This window comes from Dicentrarchus labrax, unplaced genomic scaffold, assembly GCF_905237075.1.
Source record: "Dicentrarchus labrax unplaced genomic scaffold, dlabrax2021, whole genome shotgun sequence".
NCBI lineage: Eukaryota > Metazoa > Chordata > Actinopteri > Moronidae > Dicentrarchus > Dicentrarchus labrax.
This window is the reverse complement of record NW_026136702.1, coordinates 27,105,843-27,118,075: the sequence shown is the minus strand read 5'-3', so window position 1 is coordinate 27,118,075 and position 12,233 is coordinate 27,105,843. Positions and strand designations below refer to the sequence as shown.

General features: G+C 43.7%; 2 long non-coding RNA genes across 4 annotated transcripts in view; one reads left to right on the top strand and one right to left on the bottom strand.

The window, feature by feature from the left end:
• LOC127377094 (uncharacterized) overlaps positions 1–4,309 on the bottom strand; it is a 34,410-nt gene extending 30,101 nt beyond the window's left edge. For both annotated transcript variants that reach the window (XR_007887616.1, XR_007887617.1), the window contains exon 1: positions 4,238–4,309. This is a non-coding gene — a long non-coding RNA (uncharacterized LOC127377094). The remainder of the gene's footprint in view (positions 1–4,237) is intronic.
• The window catches only part of LOC127377085 (uncharacterized), a 31,628-nt gene extending 21,941 nt beyond the window's left edge, over positions 1–9,687 (top strand). The window contains exons 3-4 of one of the 2 annotated variants that reach the window (XR_007887613.1): positions 2,672–4,887; positions 9,045–9,687. This is a non-coding gene — a long non-coding RNA (uncharacterized LOC127377085). Of the gene's footprint in view, positions 1–2,671; positions 4,888–4,943; positions 4,978–9,044 lie in introns of those variants that run through there. The other variant, XR_007887615.1, reaches the window with a different exon arrangement.
• The last annotated feature ends 2,546 nt before the right edge of the window (positions 9,688–12,233 follow it).

Sequence of the window (12,233 nt, the reverse complement as noted above, 5' to 3'; positions counted from 1 at the left end):
TGCAGAAGTTATTAGCCTAAACGCAATTTTTTATGATAGTAGCGCCACCTAGTGGCAGACCCGAAAGCGACACATGTAATATCCCCATTTTCACCAGGCCTGATCACTTTGCCAAATAAAATTGACTTTTCGTATATGTTCAGGGGGGCAAAAATGCAGTCAATGGGGGCTAAAAATAATAATAAGTAAGAAGAAGAAATCGAGCAAAAACAATAGGGACCTCCAGCGGTCGCTTGCGAGGTCCCTAATTAAAGCTGCAAGCAGCGTTGAGCGGGACCTCGCACTCCACGCAACTCGGGGCGTGCTGCGGCCGCGTCGCGTGCCGTCGTTACACGTGGGGACCAAAACATGAAAATGTCACGTAAATCAGCTCAAAATCGCCACACAGCGCTTACCTCCTGTTGCTGGTAGGTGGTGCTATCACTATGTCTTAATATTGTCATGTAGACAAGTTCAGGGCGGGACTGTTGTAACACACCTTAAGTTTCATTGAGATTGGACCACGTACGCTGAAGTTACGAGGACATGTTCCGGGCGAGACTGTTACAGAATATATGAAGTTTACTGGAGATTGCACAATGCACACTGAAGTTATGAGTGGCATTTCATGGCGGATCCACTGAATTTGACAAGTCGTCACCGGCACGGTCCTTTCACGTAACGCAGCTCAAAATCGTAACGCAGCTCAAAATCGCCACGCAGCGCTTACTTCTTATTGCCAGTAGGTGGCGCTATCACTATGTCTGAATATTGTCATGTAGACGTGTTCAGGGTGGGACTGTTATCAAACACGTGAAGTTTCATTGAGATTGGATCATGAACGCTGAAGTTATGAGGACGTGTTCAGGGTGGGAACTGTACACTGAAGTTGAGTACTATCTGTTTATGGTGAATGGTCGAAATTCAACGCAACGCCACGGGTACGCCGTTTGACGGAATGTCGTAAATAGCACAACTTTTAATCATGAATGTCTTTAGATTGCGCTGATTAAATTGGAAGTTGATCCGATAAATTCCCTAGGAGGAGTTCGTTCAAATACAAGGCGAAAAATCACAGAAAATGAGCACGGAATGCAAAATGGCTGACTTTGATGCCAAGCCACGGACACGCCGTTTGACGGAATGTCGTAAATAGCACAACTTTTAATCATGAATGTCTTTAGATTGCGCTGATTAAATCTGAAGTAGATCCGATAAATTCCCTAGGAGGAGTTCGTTCAAATACAACGCGAAAAATCACAGAAAATGACCAAAAAATCTAAATGGCTGACTTTGATGCCACGCCACGGACACGCCCTTCAACGTACATGCACAAATAGCACAACTTTTAATCAGAACCATTTTTTGAGTGTACTCACAAATTTTGAAGCATATCCGATAAATTCCCTAGGAGGAGTTCGTTCAAATACAGTGCGAAAAGTTCGCCGAAATCGAAACTTTAAATCAAAATGGCCGACTTCCTGTGTGGTGTCGGGTATGGGTCCAAGAGGCTTTTTTGTACGTCTCAGCATGTTAAACATGCCTACCAAGTTTCGTACATATCGGTGAAACGTGGCGCCGGGGCTGCTGTTTTTTTATCCTGTAGGGGGCGCTACACACAGGACAAACACGATTTTTGGTATGTGAGCTTCAGGCACTACTCTACACGTGCCCTGTGAATTTCATATTCATAACTATTACGGTCTTCGCACAGTGATTTTTCATGCCAACAAGAGCGCCACCCAGTGGCGTGATTTTTTTTTCCTTTTAAGGTGAGCCTCAGGGAGCCATGGGGAAGCATCCTACCAAGTTTCATTTTAATCACACGTGCTGTTGCAGAGATATAAACGTCCTTCATTTTAAAGAGCGCCACCTAGTGGTAATGGTCTGAAATTGTGCACGATGCCTAAGGAAGACATGTGGAACTATGGACCCAAGTTTGGTGTCAATCGGACATACCAATGTGGAGAAATGGTCCTCTTCCTTTTTTGATGAAAAATTTACAGGAAGTCCTAATTTTATAGCGTGCTTATTTTTTGAAATTTCAAAAAGGTTCAAATTACTTTTTTTGCCAGGGCGGTCCCCAGGTGCTAGGTGAAAAATTTCGTGTGAATCGGCCAAAGTGTGTAGGAGGACCACGAAAAGGTACTTTAAGGACATTTAGCGCTCTAACGAAAAAAAATTATAGGCGGAAGTGGGCGGGGCCTATATGGAGAGATTCAGCTCCATTCACCGAACGCGTGGATATAAGTTTTTTGAATGTGCGACAAAATATGCAAAAGTTATTAAGTAACAAAAAAGTGAAAATTCTTTTCTCAATAGTAGCGCCACCTAGTGGCAGACCCGAAAGTGACACATGTAAACTCCGCATTTTCACCAGGCCTGACCACTTTGCCAAATAAAATTGACTTTTCGTATATGTTCAGGGGGCAAAAATGCAGTCAAAGGGGGCTAAAAATAATAATAAGTAAGAAGAAGAAATCGAGCAAAAACAATAGGGACCTCCAGCGGTCGCTTGCGAGGTCCTAATTAAAGCTGCAAGCAGCGTTGAGCGGGACCTCGCACCCCACCCAACTCGGGGCGTGCTGCGGCCGCGTCGCGTGCCGTCGTAACACTTGGGGACCACAACATGAAAATGTCACGTAAATCAGCTCAAAATCGCCACGCAGCGCTTACCACCTGTTGCCGGAAGGTGGCGCTATCACTATGTCTTAATATTGTCATGTAGACAAGTTCAGGGCGGGACTGTTGTAACACACGTGAAGTGTCATTGAGATTGGACCACTTACGCTGAAGTTACGAGGACGTGTTCAGGGCGAGACTGTTACAGAATATATGAAGTTCACTGGAGATTGGACATTGCACACTGAAGTTATGAGTGGCATTTCATGGCGAATCCACTGAATTTGACAAGTCGTTACTGGCAACGTCATTTCACGTAACGCAGCTCAAAATCGCCACGCAACGCTTACTTCCTGTTGCCAGTAGGTGGCGCTATCACTATGTCTGAATATTGTCATGTAGACATGTTCAGGGTGGGACTTATCAAACACGTGAAGTTTCATTGAAATTGGATCATGTACACTGAAGTTGAGTACTATCTGTTTATGGTGACTGGTCGAAATTCAATGCAATGCCACGGGCACGCCGTTTGACGGAATGTCGTAAATAGCACAACTTTAAATCATGAATGTCTTTAGATTGCGCTGATAAAATTTGAAGTAGATCCGATAAATTCCCTAGGAGGAGTTCGTTCAAATACAAGGCGAAAAATCACAGAAAATGAGCACAGAATTTAAAATGGCTGAGTTTGATGCCAAGCCACGGACACGCCGTTTGATGGAATGTCGTAAATAGCACAACTTTTAATCATGAATGTCTTTAGATTGCGCTGATTAAATCTGAAGTAGATCCGATAAATTCCCTAGGAGGAGTTCGTTCAAATACAAAGCGAAAAATCACAGAAAATGAGCACAGAATGCAAAATGGCTGACTTTGATGGCAAGCCACGGACACGCCGTTTGACGGAATGTCGTAAATAGCACAACTTTTAATCATGAATGTCTTTAGATTGCGCTGATTAAATTTGAAGTTGATCCGATAAATTCCCTAGGAGGAGTTCGTTCAAATACAAGGCGAAAAATTCACCGAAAATGCGCACGGAATTCACTATGGCCAACTTTGAGGGCACGCCACGGACACGCCCTTCAACGTACATGCACAAATAGCACAACTTTTAATCAGGACCATTTTTTGAGTGTACTCACAAATTTTGAAGCATATCCGATAAATTCCCTAGGAGGAGTTCGTTCAAATACAACGCGAAAAGTTCGCCGAAATCGAAACTTTAAATCAAAATGGCCGACTTCCTGTGGGGTTTGGGGTATGGGTCCAAGAGGCTTTTTTGTACATCCCGGCATGTTACGCGTGCCTACCAAGTTTCGTACATATCGGTGAAACGTGGCGCCGGGGCTGCTGTTTTTTTATCCTGTAGGGGGCGCTACACACACGACAAACACGATTTTTGGTATGTGAGCTTCAGGCACTACTCTACACGTGCCCTGTGAATTTCATATTCATAACTATTACGGTCTCCGCACAGTGATTTATCCTGCCACCAGAGCGCCACCCAGTGGCCTGATTTTTTTTCCTTTTTTGGGGAGCCTCAGTGAGCCATGGGCAAGCATCCTACCAAGTTTCATTTTAATCACACGTGCCGTTGCAGAGATATAAACGTCTTCATTTTAAAGAGCGCCACCTAGTGGTTATGGTCTGAAATTGTGCACGGTGCCTAAGGAGGACATGAGGAACTATGGACCCAAGTTTGATGTGAATCAAACATACCAATGTTAAGAAATGGTCCTCTTTCTTTTTTGACGAAAAATCTACAGGAAGTCTTAATTTTACAGCGCGCTTATTTTTTGAAATTTCAAAAAGGTTCAAATTACTTTTTTTGCCAGGGCGGTCCCCAGGTGCTAGGTGAAAAATTTCGTGGGAATTGGACAAAGCGTGTAGGAGGACCACGAAAACGTACTTTAAGGACTTTTCGCACTCTAGCGGAAAAAAATTATAGGCGGAAGTGGGCGGGGCCTATATGGAGAGATTCAGCTCCATTCACTGAACGCGTGGATATAAGTTTTTTGAATGTGCGACAAAATATGCAGAAGTTATTAAGTAACCAAAAAGTGAAAATACTTTCCTAAATAGTAGCGCCACCTAGTGGCCGACCTGAAAAAGACACATAGAATATCAAATTTTTCACCAGGCCTGACAACTTTGCCAAATAAAATTGAGTTTTCGTATATATTCAGGGGGGGAAAAACGCAGTCGAAGTGGCCTAAAAATAATAATAATAATAGGTAAGAAATCGAGCAAAAACAATAGGGACCTCCAGCGGTCGCTTGCGAGGTCCCTAATAAGAAACGAACCAAAAACAATAGGGACCTCCAGCGGTCGCTTGCGAGGTCCCTAATTAAAGCTGCAAGCAGCGTTGAGCGGGACCTCGCACTCCACCCAACTCGGGACGTGCTGCAGCCACGTGGCGTGCCGTCGTAACACATGGGGACCACAACATGAAAATGTCACGTAAATCAGCTCAAAATCGCCAAGCAGCGCTTACCTCCTGTTGCCAGAAGGTGGCGCTATCACTATGTCTGAATGTTGTCATGTAGACATGTTCAAGGCGCGATTGTTATCAAACACGTGAAGTTTCATTGAGATTGGACCACGTACGCTGAAGTTATGAGGACGTGTTCAGGGCAAAACTGTTTCAGAATATATTAAGTTTATCGGAGATTGGACATTGCACACTGAAGTTATGAGTGGCATTTCATGGCGAATCCGCTGAATTGGACAAGTCGTCACTGGCACAGTCATTTCACGTCACGCAGCTCAAAATCGTCACGCAGCTCAAAATCGCCACGCAGCGCTTACTTCCTGTTGCCAGTGGGTGGCGCTATCACTTTGTCTGAATATTGTCATGTAGACGTGTTCAGGGTGGGAGTGTTATCAAACACGTGAAGTTTCATTGAGATTGGATCATGTACGCTGAAGTTATGAGGACGTGTTCAGGGTGGGACTGTACACTGAAGTTGAGTACTATCTGTTTAGGGTGACTGGTCGAAATTCAACGCAACGCCACGGGCACGCCGTTTGACGGAATGTCGTAAATAGCACAACTTTAAATCATGAATGTCTTTAGATTGTGCTGATTAAATTTGAAGTAGATCCGATAAATTCCCTAGGAGGAGTTCGTTCAAATACAAGGCGAAAAATCACAGAAAATGAGCACAGAATGCAAAATGGCTGACTTTGATGGGAAGCCACGGACACGCCGTTTGACGGAATGTCGTAAATAGCACAACTTTAAATCAGGACCATTTTTTGAGTGTACTCACAAATTTTGAAGCATATCGGATAAATTCCCTAGGAGGAGTTCGTTCAAACACAATGCGAAAAATTCGCAGAAAGTGAAACTTTAAATCAAAATGTCCGACTTCCTGTGGGGTTTCGGGTATGGGTCCAAGAGGCTTTTTTGTACGTCCCGGCATTCTAAACGGGCCTACCGAGTTTCGTACATATCGTTGAAACGTGGCGCCGGGGCTGCTGTTTTTTTATCCTGTAGGGGGCGCTACACACAGGACAAACACGATTTTTGATATGTGAGCTTCAGGCACTACTCTACACGTGCCCTGTGAATTTCATATTCATAACTATTACGGTGTCCGTACAGTGATTTTTCATGCCAAAAGAGCGCCACCTAGTGGCGTATTTTTTTTGTCCTTTTTAAGGGAGCCTCAGGGAGCCATGGGGAAGCATCGTACCAAGTTTCATCTTAATCACACATACCGTTGTAGAGATATAAACGTCTTCATTTTAAAGAGCGCCACCTAGTGCTGATGGCCTGAAATTGTGCACGATGCTTAAGGAAGACACCTGGAACTATGCACCCAAGTTTGGTGTCAATCGGACATACCAATGTGGAGAAATGGTCCACTTCCTTTTTTGATGAAAATTCCACAGGAAGTGCTAATTTTATAGCGTGCTTATTGTTTGAAATTTCGAAAATGTTCAAATTGCTTTTTTTGCCAGGGCGGTCCCCAGGTGCTAGGTGAAAAATTTCGTGCGAATCGGACAAAGCGTGTAGGAGGAACACGAAAAAGTAGTTTAACGACATTTCGCACTCTAACGAAAAAAAATTATAGGCGGAAGTGGGCGGGGCCTATATGGAGAGATTCAGCTCCATTCACCGAACGCGTGGATATAAGTTTTTTGAATGTGCGAGCAAATATGCAAAAGTTATTAAGTAACAAAAAAGTGAAAATTCGTTTCTCAATAGTAGCGCCACCTAGTGGCAGACCCGAAAGTGACACATGTAAACTCCGCATTTTCACCAGGCCTGACAACTTTGCCAAATAAAATTGACTTTTCGTATATGTTCAGGGGGGTAAAAATGCAGTCAAAGGGTCCTAAAAATAATAATAATAATAATAATTAAAGCTGCAAGCAGCGTTGAGCGGGACCTCGCACTCCACCCAACTCGGGACGTGCGCAGCCACGTGCGCGTGCCGTCGTAACACATGGGGACCACAACATGAAAATGTCACGTAAATCAGCTCAAAATCGCCAAGCAGCGCTTACCTGCTGTTGCCAGAAGGTGGCGCTATCACTATGTCTGAATGTTGTCATGTAGACATGTTCAAGGCGCGATTGTTATCAAACACGTGAAGTTTCATTGAGATTGGACCACGTACGCTGAAGTTATGAGGACGTGTTCAGGGCAAAACTGTTTCAGAATATATTAAGTTTATCGGAGATTGGACATTGCACACTGAAGTTATGAGTGGCATTTCATGGCGAATCCGCTGAATTGGACAAGTCGTCACTGGCACAGTCATTTCACGTCACGCAGCTCAAAATCGTCACGCAGCTCAAAATCGCCACGCAGCGCTTACTTCCTGTTGCCAGTGGGTGGCGCTATCACTTTGTCTGAATATTGTCATGTAGACGTGTTCAGGGTGGGAGTGTTATCAAACACGTGAAGTTTCATTGAGATTGGATCATGTACGCTGAAGTTATGAGGACGTGTTCAGGGTGGGACTGTACACTGAAGTTGAGTACTATCTGTTTAGGGTGACTGGTCGAAATTCAACGCAACGCCACGGGCACGCCGTTTGACGGAATGTCGTAAATAGCACAACTTTAAATCATGAATGTCTTTAGATTGCGCTGATTAAATTTGAAGTAGATCCGATAAATTCCCTAGGAGGAGTTCGTTCAAATACAAGGCGAAAAATCACAGAAAATGAGCACAGAATGCAAAATGGCTGACTTTGATGGGAAGCCACGGACACGCCGTTTGACGGAATGTAACGTAAATAGCACAACTTTAAATCAGGACCATTTTTTGAGTGTACTCACAAATTTTGAAGCATATCGGATAAATTCCCTAGGAGGAGTTCGTTCAAACACAACGCGATAAATTCGCAGAAAGTGAAACTTTAAATCAAAATGTCCGACTTCCTGTGGGGTTTCGGGTATAGGTCCAAGAGGCTTTTTTGTACGTCCCGGCATTCTAAACGGGCCTACCAAGTTTCGTACATATCGGTGAAACGTGGCGCCGGGGCTGCTGTTTTTTTATCCTGTAGGGGGGCGCTACACACAGGACAAACACGATTTTTGATATGTGAGCTTCAGGCACTACTCTACACGTGCCCTGTGAATTTCATATTCATAACTATTACGGTGTCCGTACAGTGATTTTTCATGCCAAAAGAGCGCCACCTAGTGGCGTATTTTTTTTGTCCTTTTTATGTGAGCCTCAGGGAGCCAGGGGGAAGCATCGTCCCAAGTTTCATCTTAATCACACATACCGTTGTAGAGATATAAACTTCTTCATTTTAAAGAGCGCCACCTAGTGCTGATGGCCTGAAATTGTGCACGATGCTTAAGGAAGACACCTGGAACTATGCACCCAAGTTTGGTGTCAATCGGACATACCAATGTGGAGAAATGGTCCACTTCCTTTTTTGATGAAAATTCCACAGGAAGTGCTAATTTTATAGCGTGCTTATTGTTTGAAATTTCGAAAATGTTCAAATTGCTTTTTTTGCCAGGGCGGTCCCCAGGTGCTAGGTGAAAAATTTCGTGCGAATCGGACAAAGCGTGTAGGAGGAACACGAAAAAGTAGTTTAACGACATTTCGCACTCTAACGAGAAAAAATTATAGGCGGAAGTGGGCGGGGCCTATATGGAGAGATTCAGCTCCATTCACCGAACGCGTGGATATAAGTTTTTTGAATGTGCGAGCAAATATGCAAAAGTTATTAAGTAACAAAAAAGTGAAAATTCGTTTCTCAACAGTAGCGCCACCTAGTGGCAGACCCGAAAGTGACACATGTAAACTCCGCATTTTCACCAGGCCTGACAACTTTGCCAAATAAAATTGACTTTTCGTATATGTTCAGGGGGGTAAAAATGCAGTCAAAGGGTCCTAAAAATAATAATAATAATAATAATAAGAAACGAACCAAAAACAATAGGGACCTCCAGCGGTCGCTTGCGAGGTCCCTAATTAAAGCTGCAAGCAGCGTTGAGCGGGACCTCGCACTCCACCCAACTCGGGGCGTGCTGCGGCCGCGTCGCGGGCCGTCGTAACACGTGGGGACCACAACATGAAAATGTCACGTAAATCAGTTCAAAATCGCCAAGCAGCGCTTAACTCCTGTTGCCAGAAGGTGGCGCTATCACTATGTCTGAATGTTGTCATGTAGACATGTTCAAGGCGAGAGTGTTATCAAACACGTGAAGTTTCATTGAGATTGGACCACGTACGCTGAAGTTATGAGGACGTGTTCAGGGCAAAACTGTTTCAAAATATATTAAGTTTATCGGAGATTGGACATTGCACACTGAAGTTATGAGTACTATTTTATGGCGAATATGCTGAAATGGACAAGTCGTCACTGGCACGCGGTTTAATGTACAGTCCCAGCTGAACTTTTCTATCAGTTTGTATGACGAAAGAATTCAAAGTGACCAACTTTGACCTCACGCCACAGACACACCGTTCAACGTACATGCACAAATAGCACAACTTTTAATCAGGACCATTTTTTGAGTGTACTCACAAATTTTGAAGCATATCCGATAAATTCCCTAGGAGGAGTTCGTTCAAATACAACGCGAAAAGTTTGCCGAAATCGAAACTTTAAATCAAAATGGCCGACTTCCTGTGGGGTTTCGGGTATGGGTCCAAGAGGCTTTTTTGTACGTCCCGGCATTCTAAACAGGCCTACCAAGTTTCGTACATATCGGTGAAACGTGGCGCCGGGGCTGCTGTTTTTTATCCTGTAGGGGGCGCTGCACACACGACAAACACGATTTTTGGTATGTGAGCTTCAGGCACTACTCTACACGTGCCCTGTGAATTTCATATTCATAACTATTACGGTGTCCGTACAGTGATTTTTCATGCCAAAAAGCGCCACCTAGTGGCGTATTTTTTTTCCTTTTTAAGGGAGCCTCGGGGAGCCATGGGGAAGCATCGTACAAAGTTTCATCTTAATCACACATACCGTTGTAGAGATATAAACGTCTTCATTTTAAAGAGCGCCACCTAGTGCTGATGGCCTGAAATTGTGCACGATGCTTAAGGAAGACACCTGGAACTATGCACCCAAGTTTGGTGTCAATCGGACATACCAATGTGGAGAAATGGTCCACTTCCTTTTTTGATGAAAATTCCACAGGAAGTGCTAATTTTATAGCGTGCTTATTGTTTGAAATTTCGAAAATGTTCAAATTGCTTTTTTTGCCAGGGCGGTCCCCAGGTGCTAGGTGAAAAATTTCGTGGGAATCGGACAAAGCGTGTAGGAGTAACACGAAAAAGTAGTTTAACGACATTTCGCACTCTAACGAAAAAAAATTATAGGCGGAAGTGGGCGGGGCCTATATGGAGAGATTCAGCTCCATTCACCGAACGCGTGGATATAAGTTTTTTGAATGTGCGAGCAAATATGCAAAAGTTATTAAGTAACAAAAAAGTGAAAATTCGTTTCTCAATAGTAGCGCCACCTAGTGGCAGACCCGAAAGTGACACATGTAAACTCCGCATTTTCACCAGGCCTGACAACTTTGCCAAATAAAATTGACTTTTCGTATATGTTCAGGGGGGTAAAAATGCAGTCAAAGGGTCCTAAAAATAATAATAATAATAATAATAATAATAATAATAATAAGAAACGAACCAAAAACAATAGGGACCTCCAGCGGTCGCTTGCGAGGTCCCTAATAATAAGAAACGAACCAAAAACAATAGGGACCTCCAGCGGTCGCTTGCGAGGTCCCTAATAAGAAACGAACCAAAAACAAAAGGGACCTCCAGCGGTCGCTTGCGAGGTCCCTAATTAAAGCTGCAAGCAGGGGCGTGCTGCGGCCGCGTCACGCGCCATCATAACACGTGCGGACCACAACATGAAAATTTCATGTAAATCAGCTGAAAATCGCCATGCATCGCTTACTTCCTGTTGCCAGTAGGTGGCGCGATCACGCGCTCTGAATTTGTCATTTAGACGTGTTCAGGGCGGGACTGTTATCAAACACGTGAAGTTTCATTGAGATTGGACCATGTTATCCCCAGGTGCTAGGAGAAAAAAATTGTGTGAATCGGACATAGGGTGTAGGAGAAACATGAAAAAGTAGTTTAAGGACATTTCACACTCTAACAAAAAGAATTATAGGCGGAAGTGGGCGGGGCCTATATGGGGAGATTCAGCTCCATTCACCGAACGTGTGGATACAAGGTTTTTGAATGTGCGACAAACTATGCAGGAGCTATTAAGTAACCAAAAAGTAAAAATACTTTTCTCAATAGTAGCGCCACCTAGTGGCCGACCCGAAAGCAATATAAAATTTTTCACCAGGCCTGACAACTTTGCCAAATAAAATTGAGTTTTCGTATATGTTCAGGGGGGCAAAAACGCAGTCAAAGGCGCTCGGCCCCTAATAAATTAATTAAAAAACATATACTACTATTAAATTTGCAAATGGAAATTCTTAAACGATCTCACGATTGTGCCTTTCAGATCACACACTTCTAAATTTGTTTATGAAATTATTATTAGGGACTGAGCCAGTGGGAACTGGAAGGTCCCTATTATTTTTGCTCAAATTATTATTATTAGGGACCAAGCCATTATCAACTGGAAGGTGCCTATTGTTTTTGGGATGTTTATTAGGGACCGAGCCAGTATCAACTGGAAGGTCCCTATTGTTTTTGATATGTTTATTATTATTAGGGACCGAGCCAGTGTCAACACAGGGAGGACCCTATTGTAATTGCTCAGTTTATTATTATTATTGTTAGGAACTAGCATGATGATCAGATGTAGCTGAAATTTAGTCGGGAAATGCAAAACATGTTGTAGATGATATTTCATGATTGTGTTCAGTTTTTATCAAAGGTCGTTTCCGTGGCGTGGCGTCACATTTTGATGTACCGCCAGAACACACAAAGTTGCTATAACTTGAGTGTACATTGTCCAATCGTCTCCAAACTTCACTTGTCTGATAAGAGTCTGGCAAAAGGAAGTAAGTGCTGCATGGCGATTTTGATGTTGTGGTCCGCACGTGTTACGACGACAAGTGACGCGGCCGCAGTAGACACCGAGTTGCGTGGAGTGCGAGGGCCCGTTCATCACTGCTTGCAGCTTTAATTAGGGACTGAGCCAGTGTCAAACACAGTGAGGTCCCTA